At 41.1% G+C, this 18,680-nt stretch overlaps 1 long non-coding RNA gene across 1 annotated transcript; it reads left to right on the top strand.

Annotated features, from left to right (window-relative positions):
* The first annotated feature begins 1,012 nt into the window (after positions 1-1,012).
* Positions 1,013-18,062, top strand: LOC110678946. The gene is made up of 2 exons (XR_002502070.1): positions 1,013-1,629; positions 17,889-18,062. It is a non-coding gene; the product is annotated as an uncharacterized LOC110678946 (long non-coding RNA).
* Positions 18,063-18,680: the final 618 nt, after the last annotated feature.

Genomic DNA, 18,680 nt, shown 5'->3' with positions numbered 1-18,680 from the left:
TGTGACTCATTAAACCTTCAAATTTTAATTTTGAAGGTTATTACACTTTTTGTACAAATATGCATGCATTTTTAGGTGTCATCTATGCCCAGACACTAAATTCATTTAACTCGTACAAATCAACCAGCTAATGAAAATTCAAACCAATACCGCAGAAGGAAGATGCATGTGTTTTTTTTTTGCACATCAATTTGTTAGTGCTTAAGGGGGCAGGATTCGTCATTGATTTTGGAATTTTTAAAGGCAGTTTTTTCGTTCAAAATCAAGAAAATTTTCAGGAAAATGTGTTCACCGTATTGTATTCTCCAAATGAAACACAGTGAACACATTTTCATCGAATAATTTTCAGTTTTGAAAAGAAAAACTGCTTTTGAAGTTTCGATAATGACGATGATTACGATGACGGAGCGTTGAGCGTTAAGCACTTTTATCGAGAAAATGATTGCTTTTTCAAAGATCTCAAATCATGCTAAAACTTCCAATAAAGGGTCCGTGCAATAGAGGGCATGTCTCTAATTTCATAATATGTGAGGACATAATCGTCATATTTGTGTAAGCTAATAACTGCCTTGTATAATGATGTTAATATTTTGAAATTACTTTTGGATTCTGAAAAACGCCTAGTGTCCAGGCATACAGACTGTTTTTTTCCATACAGGACTTTCCCATAATGTTACCAGTAGGTTTGTTAAAAACTCCTTTCTGACGCTTTGTTTCTGAGAGTCAAAATATTGTTTGTCATTGAAACGATGAATATCTGCAAAATAATTGGGTAATGTTATTTAAGTTTAAGGATCTTATCCAGATTGTCGATTTTTATCGCCTGAAATTAGTGACTTTATCAACCATTTTCGTGAAAAATGTACCTATTCTGCGCGGCGTGTGAGGTGACACGAGTCGAATGAGGTGACAATTGTCGAATCGCTCCCATTTTGATTAACATTAGTCGTCTTACGTCACTCACGGTGAGAGCGAGTCGTCACGACTCACACGCCGCGCAGAATAAGCACAAAAATGATTAGTTTCTAGGTCTAAATAATGACCATCACAAAACAAAGTGACTCGCTACCATCCCTGCAAGGACTCTACTGACCGGTAACTTGTAATACGGTGCGGGTAGAAAAACAACCTCCTTATAAAATAACACATAAAATCTTCCTGTCTTATTCAAATATGAGTCCAATTCGTGGCACAGTCTCCGAAAATAGCATTGTTTTCAAAAATGTAAAGGAACAACCTTAAAAATCTTGTTTTCTATGCCAAAATTAAAAAAAATCAACTCAGCAGGAAAAAAGCACGACCTGTGAAACAAGCGGGAAAAAAGCTCAGTCATTGTGAAGCCAGCAGGGAAAAAGCTCAAAACTGTGAAGTTAGCAGGAAAGATTTTTTTTCCTGCTCATAGTTCGCACACTGAAACACAGGCGGCGCTTTATGTGAGCTTTTTTCCTGCTCGATTTTTCCTGCTGGATTGGCAGAGGTCATGGAAGTCTGGTGGCTCATTGCCCATGGATAGACTTGTGAGTAAGCTGGATGCGGCTTCCCGGATGTTCAGCAACTGGCGCACTGCAGCGATTTGATTATGATGAACCTTAATGGAGTCTCAGCTCCGGAACATCTACGGTAAAACAGGTAACTATATGTCAACGGCCACAAATTATTAATTATTGATTGAGAATGTTGAAAATTGTTTTTAACGATTTTTAGGGTTGATTAGGGTCTTGGAGAATGATTGAGAATTATTGTTTAATATTCGTTGCAATTCACACAATTTTGAAGGCTTCGTGGCCGAGCAGTTAGTGTCGTCGGGCAGTAAACTGCATCGTGTCACGGGGTGTTACCTGTAGGCGAATTCAGCCGCGTATTTTCTTCGAAGAAAAGAAAATTTTCTTGCTGGTGAGTGATGGAAGAAAATTTCTTGTCTTCGAAGAAATGGCTCGCCAGAATTCACCTACTGGTCCATTGAAACTTTGTCGGCTGTGTCATTGGAGCATGCACGTCCGTTGTGTTACACTTTTTAATCGAGATTTCGACGATAAAACAATCAATACTATCTCGAGAAATTTGACCTCTTGTCATTTAGTTTTTAATTACTTTACCTTTGGTCTTTAACGGCATCCTACAAATATAACTTATTAAATAATTTTGATCTTATTATTTTTCTGTTAAATTTGGGAACAATTTTGATTTTTTTTTTACTACTTGAAATATTTAGTTTATTCAACAAAATGTGTTTAGGTTTGCTATCAACACATTTACATTTTGCACCATTAATTGCATTACTGTGCCAAGTCTACACCCTATACCTAATCCCAACCCTTCCTATTTTTTCCGATGGTGTTCATGTGGTCTGCATAGAATATTACGTCTCCTCCCTGACCCTGGTTCTGGACTGTTTTGAACTCTTGTTACTCCATCAAACGCTTTGATTTTCCTTGTCGTGTACACTGAAAGGATACCGTGATTAATAATATTACAATTACAATTACAAACGCTGCAAATGAAATCGAAATAGTATCCTTTACAAACAGTTTTTAGACAATTTTAGAGCCTTGTTATTTAAACGCTTAAGGATTTTAGATGAAAGCCAAGGATAAATATTACTGAAAATATTTCAAAATTGTTGGAAATTATTGGTGAAGATCCAAGTTTTCTGGAATTTGAGACAAATGTAAGCATGTGTATGAAATGTTGGGAATGTCTCATTAGGTTATTACTTTTCTATTACCTATGCAAATATAAAATTTACTTAGCAGTTCATAAATGGTTTCTAAGTTGAAGAAAAAGTTAAATTTAATTGTAAAATTGGAGAATGCTTTAATTGTTTGAAATTTGTTTGAATACCGTTGCAAATTACATGTTAAATTAGAGGTGGACACTATTATAGCTGCTGTTGTAGTTTAATTCACCGTTAAAATATAATGCTTGTATATATTTTGAAAACAGAACTGTTCAAAATCGTGGCCAGGGAATATTAGGTAGATTTAATTTACGAAAGTTGCTATAACTAATAAGTAATAATATGGGCAGAAATAAGGACAAACTTTCTATTATTTTTTTTTCTCAATTTTCAAGCGTCGCGACGGTCGCGACTAATATTTCAATAGTGTGCTGTGTTAATAAATATCGTAAGAATGCAGTACAACACTAGAAAACTGATTTTAAAAAGCATTGAGTTAAGGCGCGTCGCGAGTCTCACTGGCGTGATCCGATTTGATAGCGGCGCAACAACATTCAATAAAAAATCATTCCCAAGCAATTTAAAATTCTATCAAAGTGTAGCTTCTTCTTCTTTCATGCGTTACGTCCCCACTGGAACAGAGCCTGCTTCTCAGCTTAGTGTTCTTATGAGCACTTTCACAGTTATTAACTGAGAGTTTACTATGCCAATGACCATTTTTGCAAGCGTATATCGTGTGGCAGGTAGATTGATACTCTATGCCCTGGGAAGTCGAGAAAATTTCCAACCCGAAAAGATCCTCGACCGGTGGGATTCAAACCCACGTTCCTCAGCTTGGTCTTGCTGAATAGCTGCGCATTTACCGCTACGGCTACCTGTATACTTCCTATACTTCTGTATTGTTAGTATAGATATAGATAAGATATAGATATATTGTTCAGCATAGATATAGAACCTTGATGATTTAACGTCTCATTTTCGCATAACAAAATATCTCAATTAGTTCTACTGGTTCGGAAGGCTTCACAACAATTTCCATCACCTGAGAAGATTTGAAAAGTTTTTAGTAAGTATTTTGGAGGATTTCTGAAAAAAATGAAAATTTAAAAAACATTTACTAAACATGAATAAATTTCTTTTTTTTTTTAAACTTCGTTTTATGGATTATCAAGTAAAACCAATTTGTTATTCTAATAAAGCAATACAATAGATAAATATATTTAAATATATACAGGAATAGAAATAGATTTGAGATATCTTTTCAATAATTAAATTCAGTAATTCAAAAATAGATTTAAATTATATTTTCACTTACGCTTACCCTTTCCTCTGAACTGCTTAGGAAATAAAATGTACAATTAGTAATATTATTTAGCCCGGTTAACCATTTTCATTAGGGGAAGATCCCCCAGTACTGGACAGCTTTCAATACCGGATAAAGTCTAAAAATAGAGAAATCATGGTCCAATCAAGATGGTTTCTAATACACCATCTTGATTGTGAGGGCGGCAGAGGACACACGCGCAGTGGAAATCACGTAGGGAATTGGGAAGAAATGAATTAACACACGGACACTTTACGAAACAAAACTGAACTTGTAATTTACTTCTACTTCGGTCGGTTAACAATGGTGGAATGAAAAAAAAAAATGTTTTCTTCGCTTTCTTCTCTCTTCGTTCGCGCGCACTTTTGGCGCGCCGTTGGTCGGTCGATGACGATGACTACCAGGGGTGAACACTTAACAGGGTCGGCATCAGGGGCAATCCATTGTAAAACCACAACACTCCTCCTCAATGGTTGGTCCCTTGCTTCTCTCCAAACAATCCCAAATTAGCAGTAAACTGATAATGCTTCACTAGCCCCAAAGGCTTCGTTAGTATATCTGCGTTCATCTCATTCGTCGGGCAATACTTTAGAATAACTTCTCCTTGGTCACACAAATCTTTCACAAAATGATGTTTCGTCTCGATATGTTTCGAACGCTTCGTTGATCTCTCAGACTTCGCAAAACTTAGGCAACCTTGGTTATCTTCGTTAACAACGGTTGCATTCTCCTGCTTCACGCCAAAATCCTCGAGCAAACGTCGCAACCAAATCACTTCTTGATATGTTTCAGCAAGAGCTACGTATTCCGCTTCCATCGTGGATAGCGTCACGCATTCCTGCCGGCGGCTCGACCAAGACACAACTCCTCCTCCATAATAGACTTAAAGAGAAACACGTGGTAACACTAACAAACTGGTGGTTTATTTGAAACTGATTTCTGGTACTGGCGACAGGGTGATATTTATACTACTATGGTTGCTATGCAGTTGTTATATATAATGATCATAGCAACAGGGAAACTAACTGTATATAATATGGAATTCAAATATTACTGAGTTGCTTTGATTTCAACACCCCCTCTCAGTTGTTTCCTTCTAACCCTAACTTACTTCTCAAAGCTATAAACGTTGGAGCGGGCAAGGACTTCGTGAGGATGTCTGCTTGCTGTTTCTGGGTCGGAATGTAAATCAACTTGACCTTCCCTTCGGCAACTGCATTTCGGATGAAATGAAACTTCACGTCGATGTGTTTGACTCTCCTCGTTTCCTCTCGTTCTGCCATCGCAATCGCTCCTTGGTTGTCTTCATAGACCGATACCGGAAACAGTAGGGCATCTTGTCGAAGATCGGCCATTAATCCGGTTAGCCAAATCGTCTCGCTCACGCAGGAACTCATGGCTACGTACTCGGCTTCGGTAGATGACATCGCCACAGTCGACTGCTTCTTCGATGACCAGGCGACAGTGTTTCCGTGCACCTTCAGTAGAAATCCGGAAACGCATTTCCGGTCACATTCGTCGCTTGCGAAGTCGGAGTCCACGTAAGCAGCTATCGTTGGTTCCTTCGGCTTGCTTCTGTAAACTAATCCTAACTTCTTCGTTGCTTGCAGGTATCGTAGGACGCGTTTGGCATGCTTCCAATGTTCTTCACCAGCAGCATCCTGGAACCTCGCCAGGTATCCAACGATGAAACACAGGTCTGGTCGAGAACCCATCATGACGTACATGAGACTACCGATGAGTTCGCGGTAGGGATACTCGCATTTTACGACTTCTCGCTTCAACTGCAGTCTTGGTTCGGCTGGCGTTTTCACAGGATTGCAGTTTTGCATTCCAAAACGAGCAATTATCGTCTCGATCTGGCTTGTCTGGGACAGTTTCATCAGGCCACGGTCCAAATCCCTGTGGATCTTGATTCCAAGGAAATGGTGCAGCTCCTTCATGTCCGTCATTTCGAATTTCTGCATCAATGTGGTCTTCACACGTTCGATGTCGACCTCATCCACAGCGGCGATCAGGAGGTCGTCAACGTATACCACCAGGTACACAGTGGCATCTCCGCATGCTCGAACGTACAAGCAATAATCGTGCTTCGATCGCACGAAACCCAAGGTCGTCAGAAACTCGTTGAAATGGCTGTTCCAGCACCTGGGCGACTGCTTCAGACCATAAAGTGCACGATGCAGCAAGCACACTTCATCAGGGCGCATCTTCACCCCCTCTGGACACTGCATGTACACCTTCTCCTTGAGCTTCCCGTTCAGGAAAGCGGTCTTGACATCTAGCTGGTGAATATGCATCCCATTCGTCGTTGCTAGTGCCAATAGTGTCCGAATGGTAGTCAACCGGGCCACCGGTGCGAAAGTCTCCTCGTAGTCCACGTGTCTCTTTTGCGCATAGCCCTTAGCTACCAGCCTCGCCTTGTAGCGCGCAGGACGCCCGTCAGCATCCGTCTTCAGGTTGAACACCCACTTGCACGGTACGGGTTGTACCTTGGCAGGGCGTTTGACCACGGTCCACGTTTGGTTCTTCTGCAAAGCCACCAACTCGTCTCGGATTGCTTCCCTCCAGTCAGGCTCGTTCGGATGACCTTTGACATCATTGTAACATTCGGGAACCTGTAGGGAATTCGCACCAGCAGAAAGGGCCTTGTACGTAAGAAAATCTGAAAACCAACCTGGTCTCCTGCACTCCCGACCACTAGACCTCGGAACTTCACCAGTAGTTTTGTTCCTTTCTGATTGTGGTGGGAGTGCGGTTGCACCTTCCTCGTCGTTGTCTTCCACTTCCGTAGCAGAATCTTCGTCGGAATCTTGATCACCAACATCCTCATCGTCGGAGTCACGAGCATCACTTCGAGCTTCTCCAACTGCTTTAATCATCTGCTGCTCTTCAATTTCCCCCTCTTGCTCGGGAGCCGGTGATACGTCCTCCGGAATCACTAATCGTCCGTCGCTCTCACTCGGTGCCTTGAATGGGAATGCTGCTTCGTTGCAGCGGACATCGCGGGCCACAAACATTTTCCGCTTTTCTTGATCCCAAAGACGATATCCAGTTGGTGCGTAACCGAGCATCACACACTTTCGTCCGGTTGGATCCAGCTTACCTCTCTTCTGTTTCGGTACCCAGGAAAACGCTTGGCACCCGAAAACTCGCAGCTTGGTTACATCAGGCTTTTCTCCATGCCACCGTTCAGCAGGTGTTTCCTTACCTTTGATTGCTTCAGTCGGACTTCTGTTGGTAACGTAGACAGCATTCAGGACCGCTTCTCCCCAAAGGTACTTTGGCGCACCCGACTCGGTCAGCATCGCTCGCATTTTCTCCACTATAGTGCGGTTGAAACGTTCCGCCACACCATTTTGCTGCGGGGTGTACCCGACCGTTGACTCCACTTGAATGCCTTTTGCATCATAGTAGGCTAGCTGCTCTTTTGAAAAATACTCACGCCCGAGGTCGCATCGCAAATTTGCAATTTTCGTCCCAAATTTAGCCGTCGCCATCGCTTCATATACCTTGAAATAATCGAACACTTGGTCCTTTCTTTTCAGCAGGTACACGACTCCGAAGTGCGTATAGTCGTCCACAAACGATAGAAAGTAGCGGTATCCATCCGAAGTTGGCGGGGTGATTTGCCCACACACGTCCGTGTGCACGCGCTCCAGGGGCCTTCGAGTTTGCGGTCTTGTACCACAAAACGGTTGTCTTACCATGTTGCTCTCAGCGCAAGCGTCGCAAAATTTTGCATCACCATGGAGACCATCCAGCCCGTCCACCATCGCGGAATTTTTCAGCTTGAGCACATTCTTGAAGCTAAGGTGCCCATACCGCTTATGCCACAGCTGTAGCTCCGTGTTGCTACCGGCTGCCAATGCCGATCCACTTGGCAAACGATTCATCCGCAGATAAAAAAGGTTGCCCTTCGATTTCGCCACACCGATGGTTTCGCCGTCCTTCGTCAAAATGGCACGATCCGGCTTGAATTCCACGTGCACGCCCGCGTTCAGCAACTTTGACAACGACATCAGGTTGTATTTCAGTTGCTTGACGAGCAACACGTGTCCAAACGACAACGTGTACCGATTTTCACCAACGCATAACCTGGCCTTCACGGTACCTTCCTTCGTTGCTACCAGCCTCTCACCATCCTTTGCACTGTCGATATGAAGCGGCACGTGCAGCTTGTGGATCTCCTGGAAGTAACCTTCGTCGCCGACCATGTGGGAACTCGCTCCCGAATCTAGGACCCACTCGATTTCGTCCGGCTTTTCCGACACCTTCGCTCCGGACACAAGCGCCACCGCCTTGTCGATTGGAATCTTCGCTACTTGAGCCCGATCGGAACGATTTTTCACTTTTGGGCAGGCAAACTTCTTATGCCCGATTTCTCCACAGTGGTAGCACTTACCGGCGAATTTCGATGATTGTGGCCGTCGATTTCCGGATCTGGCCGCCAACACCACTCCATCAGACCCGCTCGCAGCACTCGAACCGGATTCTCTTCCAGATCGCTTTTGCTCCTCCGCTAGAAGGCGTGCTTTGACGGTCTCAAGCTTCAGTTGGTCGTCCAAATTTTCCATCGCCGTGGTAACCACATCGTAACTAGGTGGCAACGAAATAAACAGTTGGCTCACCAGGTCGAGCTCCGTAACCGTGGCACCGGCGTTTTTCAGCTGTCTTCCCAGCTCATCGAACCGACGGAAATGGTCCGCCAGGGGGGTTCCTTCCTCCATCCGCAACAACGCCATCGACCGCCGGATGTACGTCTGGGCTGCAAAACCTTTTTTGGCATAGGTATTTGCCAACGACGTCCACATCTCCCTTGCGGTTTGCTTGTCACGAATATATTCCAGATGGCTGTCCGCAATGTATGCCACCAGAAGCGCTTTCGCTTTTTCGTCCTTCTCCAGAAAAGCGGTCCTCGCTGGTTCCTCCACCGGGGGGTCCTCCGTGATGGTTTCCTTCACTCCATGCGCCGAAAGTTGGGTCTCCACCCGGAACTTCCACGTGTCGTAGCCTTCACCGGCAAACTGCACGATTCCTGCTTTCTTCGCACTGGACATCTTGGGGCTGGAACGGCTTCGAGAACTTTTCACTTTTCTCTGGCTCTTAGGTATGGCGTGACTGGGCCGATAACCTAAAGAGAAACACGTGGTAACACTAACAAACTGGTGGTTTATTTGAAACTGATTTCTGGTACTGGCGACAGGGTGATATTTATACTACTATGGTTGCTATGCAGTTGTTATATATAATGATCATAGCAACAGGGAAACTAACTGTATATAATATGGAATTCAAATATTACTGAGTTGCTTTGATTTCAACAAGACTACTATTCCGGTTGTTGACCGGCGCGTTCCTTTATCGCCTGCCCAATCAGAATCAGAGAAAGCAACTAGTTCGTCATTACTCGCTCCTCCTAGTCGTAACTTCCATGTTCTGGTACTTTTCAAGTACCGGTCTACTCGTTTGGCAGCTGTCCAATCGGCTTCTGTCGGTGAACTGAACTTTCTGCCAAGGATGGCAGCACTTGTCATAATATCTGGGCGTGCACAAACAGCAATGTACATGAGTGCACCCACTACACTTCTGTACATCGTTCCGTCCTCAAAAGATTTGCTTTCCGTCTCATCCTTGATGTATCCTTGATTCATTGGGGTCTTTGCTACCTTTGCGTCCTTCAAACCTAGCTTGACAATCAACTTATCGATGTAGTTCGACAAGCACAAACTGTACACTCCGTTGTCCTTTCCTATTTCTAGTCCTAGGAAATACTTCACATCTCCCAAACACACGATCTCAAAATGCTTGCCGAGTTCCTCATAAACGTTGTTGATCTCCTTCTCGCTCCGGCATCCAACTAAAAAATCGTCGACATACACGACTAAATAAACCTTCTCTCCGTTCCTAGTCGCCACGTAGAGGCAAGGATCAGCTGAACTTGCCTTGAATCCTATAGCCGACAATACACTGGATAGTTTTCTGTTCCAGCATCTCGCTGACTGTTTTAGCCCGTAAATACTTCTACGGAGCTTGCACACAAACTTCTCCTTTCCCCGAACCTCATATCCGGGCGGTTGGCGCATGTAAATGTCCTCCTCAATGTCTCCATACAGGTACGCCGTTCGGACATCCAGATGCTTCAACACGAGTTGCTGTTGGCTGGCTAATGTCAGCAGGACTCTCAGGGTAGCATGTTTGGTCACAGGGGAAAACACCTCAGAGTAATCTACACCATAAAGCTGGGTAAATCCCTGCGCCACAATGCGCGCCTTGTATCTCACTATCTCGTTTGCCTCATTTCGCTTCACCTTATAAACCCACTTACTGCCTACGACTTTCTTCCCTTTAGGCAGTTGCATCAGCTCCCACGTTCCGATCTTCTGATGTGATTGCATCTCACAATCCATTGCATCCTTCCAAAGATCGCGCTCCGAACTTCCCATTGCCTCCGCATAAGTTGTAGGCTCCTCTGCCGAATGCGTTGCCACTCCAACTACGAAATCGGACATACGGTCCGGCAATACACCACGAGTACGGCGCTCAGATCGCCTGACACCTACCGGTTCATCGCTCGAAGCTTCCTGGAGCTCCTCCTTCACACATAGTGGATCGTCTTCAGATTCAGCACTCACATCAAAATATTGTTCGAGTTCACTCACATCACACTCATCCGCTACTTCTTCTCCGGAATCTTCCGGTAGCTCTTCTTCATTCTTCTTCGCTGGTTTCGGCTCCGGTACGAAGCACCACTCATTGTCGCCATTCGTGGAATCTTCATTTTTCTGCTCCTGGTATGACCCGTCATCCATTTCTAGAAATCTGGCGTCGCGGCTGATTGTCACTCTATCGGTCTCCGTATCGACGAACCTGTACCCTTTGTGTTCATCTGAGTATCCGATGAATCGCAATTTATTCGCCTTCCTTTCGAATTTTCCTCTCTTCACGTCCGGGATGTGAACGTACGCTGGACATCCATACACCTTCAAATGCCCTAACTCCGGTTTCCGACCATACCACTTTTGATACGGGGTGGTATCGACAGAACGCGACGGTAGCCTGTTTTGAAGATATGCAGCCGTCAGCACTGCCTCGCCCCAATACCGCTTAGCTAAGCCAGCATCGAGCAGCATCGTTGTCGCCATCTCCTGCAAAGAACGGTTTTTCCTCTCTGCCACACCGTTCTGCTGAGGGGTGTACGCCGTAGTGTACTGAGCTTTAATTCCTTCTGCTGCAAAAAACGCTCGTAACTCGTTGTTCGCGTATTCTCCCCCTCCATCCGATCGAATAACTCTTGGTTTCCGACCGAACAAATTTTCCACGTATCGGACATATTCCTTGATTCGCTGTATGGCGTCGGACTTTTTCTCCAACAAATAAACAACTGTAAAACGGCTAAAGTCGTCTATCATGGTCATAAGAAACCTCTTTCCCCCGGGTGTTGTCGTACGCATCGGTCCGCACAGATCGGTGTGCACCAGATCCAAAATCTTCGTCGATTTCCTTTCCGCCGTTTTGGGAATGGGATTACGAGCTAATTTCCCTTCCAAGCACGGCTCACATGTCTGGCGAATACCACAATCGCTAACATTCAAACCCACACCCAGGTTCTCATTGTTGATTCTTGAAATCACTGTGGGGTCGCGATGCCCAAGACGTCGGTGCCATTGATGCTGACAATTTAAATGGTGTACCTTACCTTGAACTTGATTTGAGGTTTCCGCCAGCTTCAAACGATACAAGCAGCCGGATCGCTCTCCGACGACCAGCACCTTACCAGTTGCGTCCTGAACTTCACAGCCGTTCATCCGGAAAACGACCATGCATCCTCTGGAGGTCAATCGATCGACAGAGATCAATCCACTCGTTAGTGATGGCACGTAGAGCACATTTTTCAGCTTCACTTCAATCACTTTACCCTCTCCATCGACGCCATGCACTACTCCCTCCCCACAACCAGCAGTTTCGGCAACTTTGCCATCCGCCAGAATCACATTCGCACCAACTTTCATAGAAAGCGACGAAAAAAAGTTTTTGTCGTTCGTCATATGGCAGCTAGCACCACTGTCAATGTACCACGCATCGTTGTGCTCACCACTTGCCATGAAACACACACCACTACATTCATCTTTCGCCTGCTTGGCGTTCGGCTTCACTTCGTTCTTCTTCTTGTTCCCATCACTTTGCAGCTTTGCAAGCAAGCGGCAATTTCGCTGGAAATGCCCCGGCTTCTTGCAATGATAGCACACTTTTTCGGAATCACTTTTAGAACCGGGCTTGTGCCACGGCTTTGTAGCACTTTTCATCGCCTTTGCACCACTTGAATCACCAGATCGTTCTTTTCTTCGCTCATACTCATCGAGCAACTTGGATTTCACTAATTGCATTGTGAGATCCGCGTCGGGGCGGCTCTCTAATGCCGTCACCAAGCCGCCGTAGGAATCCGGCAAACTGCGCAAAATCATGGCGACTCTCAATGATTCCTGCAACTCTTGACCAGCCATCGTTAGCTTGTCGAATAACCCTTCAATTTCAATCAGGTGGCTTTCCAAATCGCCACTCTCTGCGAGGTTCAAATTGCACAACTTTTTCAGCAAAGACACTCGCGATGTAACAGTCGTCTTCTCATGATATTCGCGCAAATTGTTCCAATACAATTTCGCCGAGTTAGCACTTTTCACAAAACTGTACTGACTTTCTTCAATGCATAGGCCGATCGTAGCACGGGCCTTTTGATCGTCCTTCTTCCATGCATCAGTCGGTTCCTCTGGTTTTTCGTCCGAAACCACGTACCAGAGTTCTTCTCGCATGAGTAGCATCTCCATGCGAAATTTCCAACACTGCCAATTGCTGTTGTTCAGCTTCGCGAACGAAAATTTATTCGCTTCCGCCATCTTGCCGGCACGCACAACCGCGACCGACGCAATCACAACCGAACCGGGAAAACTCGCACTTTTCCGCAAAATTCTCGTTCTTCCGCAATCTCACTTTCTGGGCCCCTAACCTGAGGGCGGCAGAGGACACACGCGCAGTGGAAATCACGTAGGGAATTGGGAAGAAATGAATTAACACACGGACACTTTACGAAACAAAACTGAACTTGTAATTTACTTCTACTTCGGTCGGTTAACAATGGTGGAATGAAAAAAAAAAAATGTTTTCTTCGCTTTCTTCTCTCTTCGTTCGCGCGCACTTTTGGCGCGCCGTTGGTCGGTCGATGACGATGACTACCAGGGGTGAACACTTAACAGGGTCGGCATCAGGGGCAATCCATTGTAAAACCACAACAGATTGGACCATGATTTCTCTATTTTTCGAAAGAAAGCTATAACGGAAAGTAATGTTTGCGCTGAATACCACATCCTTGAAATATGCACTACTTTAAAAAAAAAGTACAGATGTTTTAAAATCATTGAAAAATTGACGTGAAGGATATACTCATATTTTTGTATTTAATATCGCTTGTGCCAATATTCGTGCACTCGTGCACTATTTCTAATTTCTGTTCCTATAGTAGCACTAGCTTCACGGCGAAGGCAAAACACAAATCAAAATCGTATGTTTACAAAACTTCTATAATTTTCCTTCAAAGAATGGATCAAAAGCTTTCGTTTGATGTAAAAAAATCTCAATTCTTCAATTATATTGTTCAATAATAATAGTTTCTCTTGGGTGCAAGGGAGTCTGAGTTTTAAGCGAAACTATTTAGTTCGATCATTTTTTTTAACCAAATCGAGCTGTGAATCAATGATATTTAGATAAAAAGTTTCTAATCTTCATGTCAAAATATGCGTTGTAATGATTTGGTACAAAACGCCCGTAAAAAGCCACTATGACGGTTATAGGGGATTGTCTACTAAGGAAAAACTGACCCTAATAGGATTAAATTAAACTAATATGCTTTGAATTATGAGTTTAGTGGCTTCAAGAGGCAGGATCCGTCATCAATTTGAGAATTTTCAAGAGCAGTTTTTTCGTTCAAAATCATGAAAGTTTATTTGAAAATGTGTTCACTGTATTCTATTTACCAACCGAAACACAGTAAAAACATTATCGTCGAATAAATTTCAGTTTCCAACAGGATAACTGCTTTTGAACTTTCGATGGTTACGATGAAGGATCGTTTAACGTGAAGTGTCCGGTAGTGGGGTTATAATGAATGATGTTTTAGGAGCCAAGTTTATTTTTCAAGACTTTCAAGTTTATTTTCCAATAGAAATCTTATGGGATATGATTGGATCCTTGAAATATTTCTATAAAAGTACCTATGGATTCCTGGTAGGGTTCTTGGTAGGATGCCTGATAGGTTTACATTAAAGTTCGTTGAAAATTCTTGGTAATATCTTTGTAAGAATCCTAACGAGAATCAAGGTGATAAATGATCAGATACTTGAAAATTCTTTGGAAAATGCCTGAAAAGTAATTGGCGGATTCCATAAGAGATTTTTAGTGAATTCTTCAAACGATCTAGCTGTTCTCGTCTATGATTAAAAATATTGGGAAGGTCACTTATTAATTATTTTTATGCAGATTCTTCTTTAGTTCAGGATGACATTCTTCGGAAAATCTTTGATGGATTCCTGCAAAGATGCTTGTTTAGATTTGTGTCAATTTTTTAGCAATCAAGCCATCAAATATTTTTTGGCGAGATATCGTTTTTGAGTTTGACCATGACTCAGAAACCAGCCTTAGGTTAAGTCAAATTTTTGTCGAACTGATTGACCAGATATGTTTTTAAATAATTTCAAATTGTCCCCTAAATTTCTATTATTTCTAATTTATGCACGGCATCCCTCACCCTTTTGAATGAAAGTACTGTAAGTATTGAAAAATTATTTTTAATGTGCTAAACATTTTCTTCAAAGGCTTCGAAATATACATGTGGTTTATTGATAAGAAAGTTGAATTGATATTTCTAAAAAATCGAAGACCTAGTCTAAGGGTATCTTCAGCAAACTTTCAGTTCTGTAAAGTTTGCTAAAATTTTTTGATTGGTTTATTAGATTTTTAAATAGAAAAGCGCTACACAAAAATTGTGATTCGGAAGAAGCGTTAGTTTTGCAAGATATTATGCAAGAAAATCTAATGAATGATTTATAGTTTGTCTTGAATAGAAGCTCTCCTTTATCCTCCTGTGAATAATATAGGGTGTCCCAGAAAACGTGGGCAGAGATGGGAAAAATGGTCCAATTGTGTGAGCGAATCATAGGTGACTCACTCACAATTAGTGAATCGACTCTTTTGATCGAATATAAAATGAGTCATGAAATCAAAAATAAGTCGTATGTTTCGCACAAAAACCAAAAGTTTAACATTTTTCGAATGAAAACTTTTTATATCAGTACTTGAACTATTTACAGATGTCTTGCATATATTACTCTATCAGTTGATAGACTTATTCATGAAAGTTTTCACCTACATAGAAAAAAAAGGTAGAAAATATCTCGATTTTTGAGGGGACGGATTTTTTTTAATAATTGAACAGAAATTAAACTGATTACGTTTTGATTTTCGAGTAGACACTTTTATCAAACTTTTAGCTTTTTCCCAATCTTAACTGTTTTTGACACCACTTCTCGCTACCAGTCTTGTAAACGGTGAAAACCTGAGCAATTCTGAATTGCTCAAAATGTTGAGGTATATAAAAGATTTCTTTTTTTCAATGTTTTAACTAATGTGTTTGTCAAAGTAAACGAAATATCCGACAACATTGGTGGCAACAAAGACAGATATATCCAAGATTAATGCGAGAGCGAATATGCATTTAAGGGTTTATTCACAAATTTCATAACGCTAAAAATGGTCATTTTCAACACCCACCCACCCCCTCGTAACGCTAAGATGAAGCAGGCATTATAAACATTTTAAAAGCAACGAAAATATTAGTTAAATTAGAAAATCGTATACCATACAAATTGAACAAAGTCGATTGGAGTCTATACGAATAAGTAATTATTTTTTTAAAGTAACAGGTAAAGGCTAAAAATGTTGACACGAATTCGATATTTGATCAGATTTAACTTACAATCTCTTGTACATTTCTGGCGGCATGATATTGAACAGCATCAAAAGAGATCTTGTCAAACACCATTCTTAAAAGGTACTTTACCAGCAGCTTCATTTTTTACCGCAAAAATAATATTCATATTCGGATAACTTTTTTGTTTCTGCAAAAATATGCACCATTTTTTCACAAACTCTCAAAAAACTCTTCTAGTTTAACCTTCCGGTCGTCGCGCGGTTCGCCACTACCAGAACCACCACGCTGCTGTTGTGAACAAAAAGCGAGATTTTTTCAGCAATGTTGTACAAAATACAACAGCGCGACGACTGAAGAGTTAAGATTCCATGCCGATAATAATCATTGGTGATCTGGTCATTCTGTTTCACGTCAATTCATCAAAAAAAAAAAATAAAATAAAATGTCAGATAATAACAAAGAGTTTTATTGTGATCTTCTGAAAATATGGTGCTAAAATATAGAAAAACAAAATGGTTACTGCGAACCTTTGCGAACTAATTGTTTGTCTGCTTAAAAATGATGCTGCTAGTAGAGGGGTAATGATTCCTTGCAAAAATAATGGTAAGATGTTTGATAAATTTCCATTAAGATTAGCAACAAATTCTTGATGACATTTTGCAGGACTCCTAATAGGAAGAGAGGCGCTAATTGACCAATCATTGAATACTTTGGAAAATCCCTGAAAAAAATTGTATAAAAGATCATAACCTGATTTCCTTGAAATTATTAGCAGAATTCTAGCAATTGGTAATTACAAAGCTAATGTAAATTGTTTTAGGCAAATTTCTTGTTTCCCACTCTTGGCACATTAATCAGGAATTTATTTTTGAGAGATTCCGGGAGATACTGATACTGATGCATGATGACGCCTTGTTTGGATTGCTGGATTGACTAGTCCTTGATCTTAATCCTCATGAAATCCCTGACGAGATTTTTCATTGTTTTCTATGGATTGGATGGGAACAGTGATTATTTGTATCAAACGTGTTAAATCTTCTACTCTATTAAATCCAATATTTATGCATCTGCAATGGCATTGCTAATCATAATGAAATGATTTTATTGTGTTATCAAACTACATAAAATTTTTAAAGATCAAAAACCTAGGCACCTTAAAATACTGCTACAATATTTATAGTTTTACGTGGTTTTCTTGACACCTACCAGGAAAAGGATACTATCAAAAATGTGCAAAACTCATAGGATCCGAAAAATCTTGAAAATCAGCATTTTCTGCTGAATCTTGATACCCAGGAAAAATCCGGGAATTGGAAAATTGATTTTGAATTGACACCCTGTGCTTACCTTAAATTTAACCTTATTAAAAAAACTTATTTAACAAACCCCGATAAAGTTCGAGTGTATTTGAAAAAGTATAACTGTTTTCAGAAATATATTTTTGGTGGATAGATGTAGAAAAAACAATGGAAATGTTCTGATTATTTGCAGAATACCGAAGAAGACTGAAAGTTTCTTTAACAATATTTACATTATCTCTGAATGATTATTAGCATTTTGTTTTGAAAATCCTAATATTTTTGGGTGATTTGTTTTTTATAATTTTATAGGTTAACTAATAATGCGATTTCTTTTTTAGTTTTTCGATGCCGACACTCTTTCATATAGAACATCTGGAGTTTTGGAAAATTGAACTAGAATTCCAAACTGTTTCATCTTAATTAAACTATGGATATGCGTCAGGCTCCCTAGAAATAAAAAAAAATAAAACATTATATTTCTAGGGTGATGAATAATTATATCAAATACAATTTATCATATTTATTTTAAAATGTCACATTTTACACTTCAAATAGTACCAAACAGTACATTTTACTAACATTTTATTTTATTTTATTTTTGTACAGGCTCAACAGACTCGCGCGAACTGCTGACAATGGTTCAGTCTACTCAGGAAGTCAGCACACAAAATCGAGCGTCTTCTCGTATTCATCATTCTGGGGGTCGTTACACAAAGGCATATTACTGTTAGAAATAATGATATATAATAAAAAAATAAAATTTAATACTGTTTGTTTAAACATGCTTTATTTCTATCATCAATTTCTTTTCAATGGCTGATCAAATTGCTATTTACCCTTTTTTATAATACAAAAGAAAATACTAATAGGTAACTCTTGTTTCCGAGTTAAACGCGTTCGATATCATAAAAGAGATTTAGATACAAAAAAGGATAAAAAGGCAATTTGATCAATCATTGAGCAGAATTTGCAATCGTTTTGTTGCTTCAATCGTTTAGATTACAAAGCTTTCATATTACATCGTATCGATTACATCGTATTGTGTACGTTGAATATATTACATCGGAAAAATTACATCGATCACGTTCATTACACCAATTGCCCGCGAGTACGTCGAGCTGTGTAATATTCCACAGCCGAGGGAATGACTTGGTTGCAGCAGTTTCGATGTAATATTCAACAACTTTTTTTGCTGTGTAGTTATTAGACTGGCCCTTAAACAAAAAAGTTGTAAAACTCAACGGGGCACCCCCTAGATATGAGCCTTAGGTTAAGAAAAACGCTCTCTCAAAATTTCAACTCAATTGGTTGCTCCACCAGCTGGCGCATTCGATTTGAAGTTTGTATGGGATATTCGTCTCAAATATATTGAAAATTGATCCTATGTCACTGTTTCGT

The sequence above is a fragment of the Aedes aegypti genome, chromosome 3, assembly GCF_002204515.2.
Source record: "Aedes aegypti strain LVP_AGWG chromosome 3, AaegL5.0 Primary Assembly, whole genome shotgun sequence".
Classification (NCBI taxonomy): Eukaryota; Metazoa; Arthropoda; class Insecta; order Diptera; family Culicidae; genus Aedes; species Aedes aegypti.
This window is presented reverse-complemented; position numbering and strand designations above follow the sequence as displayed.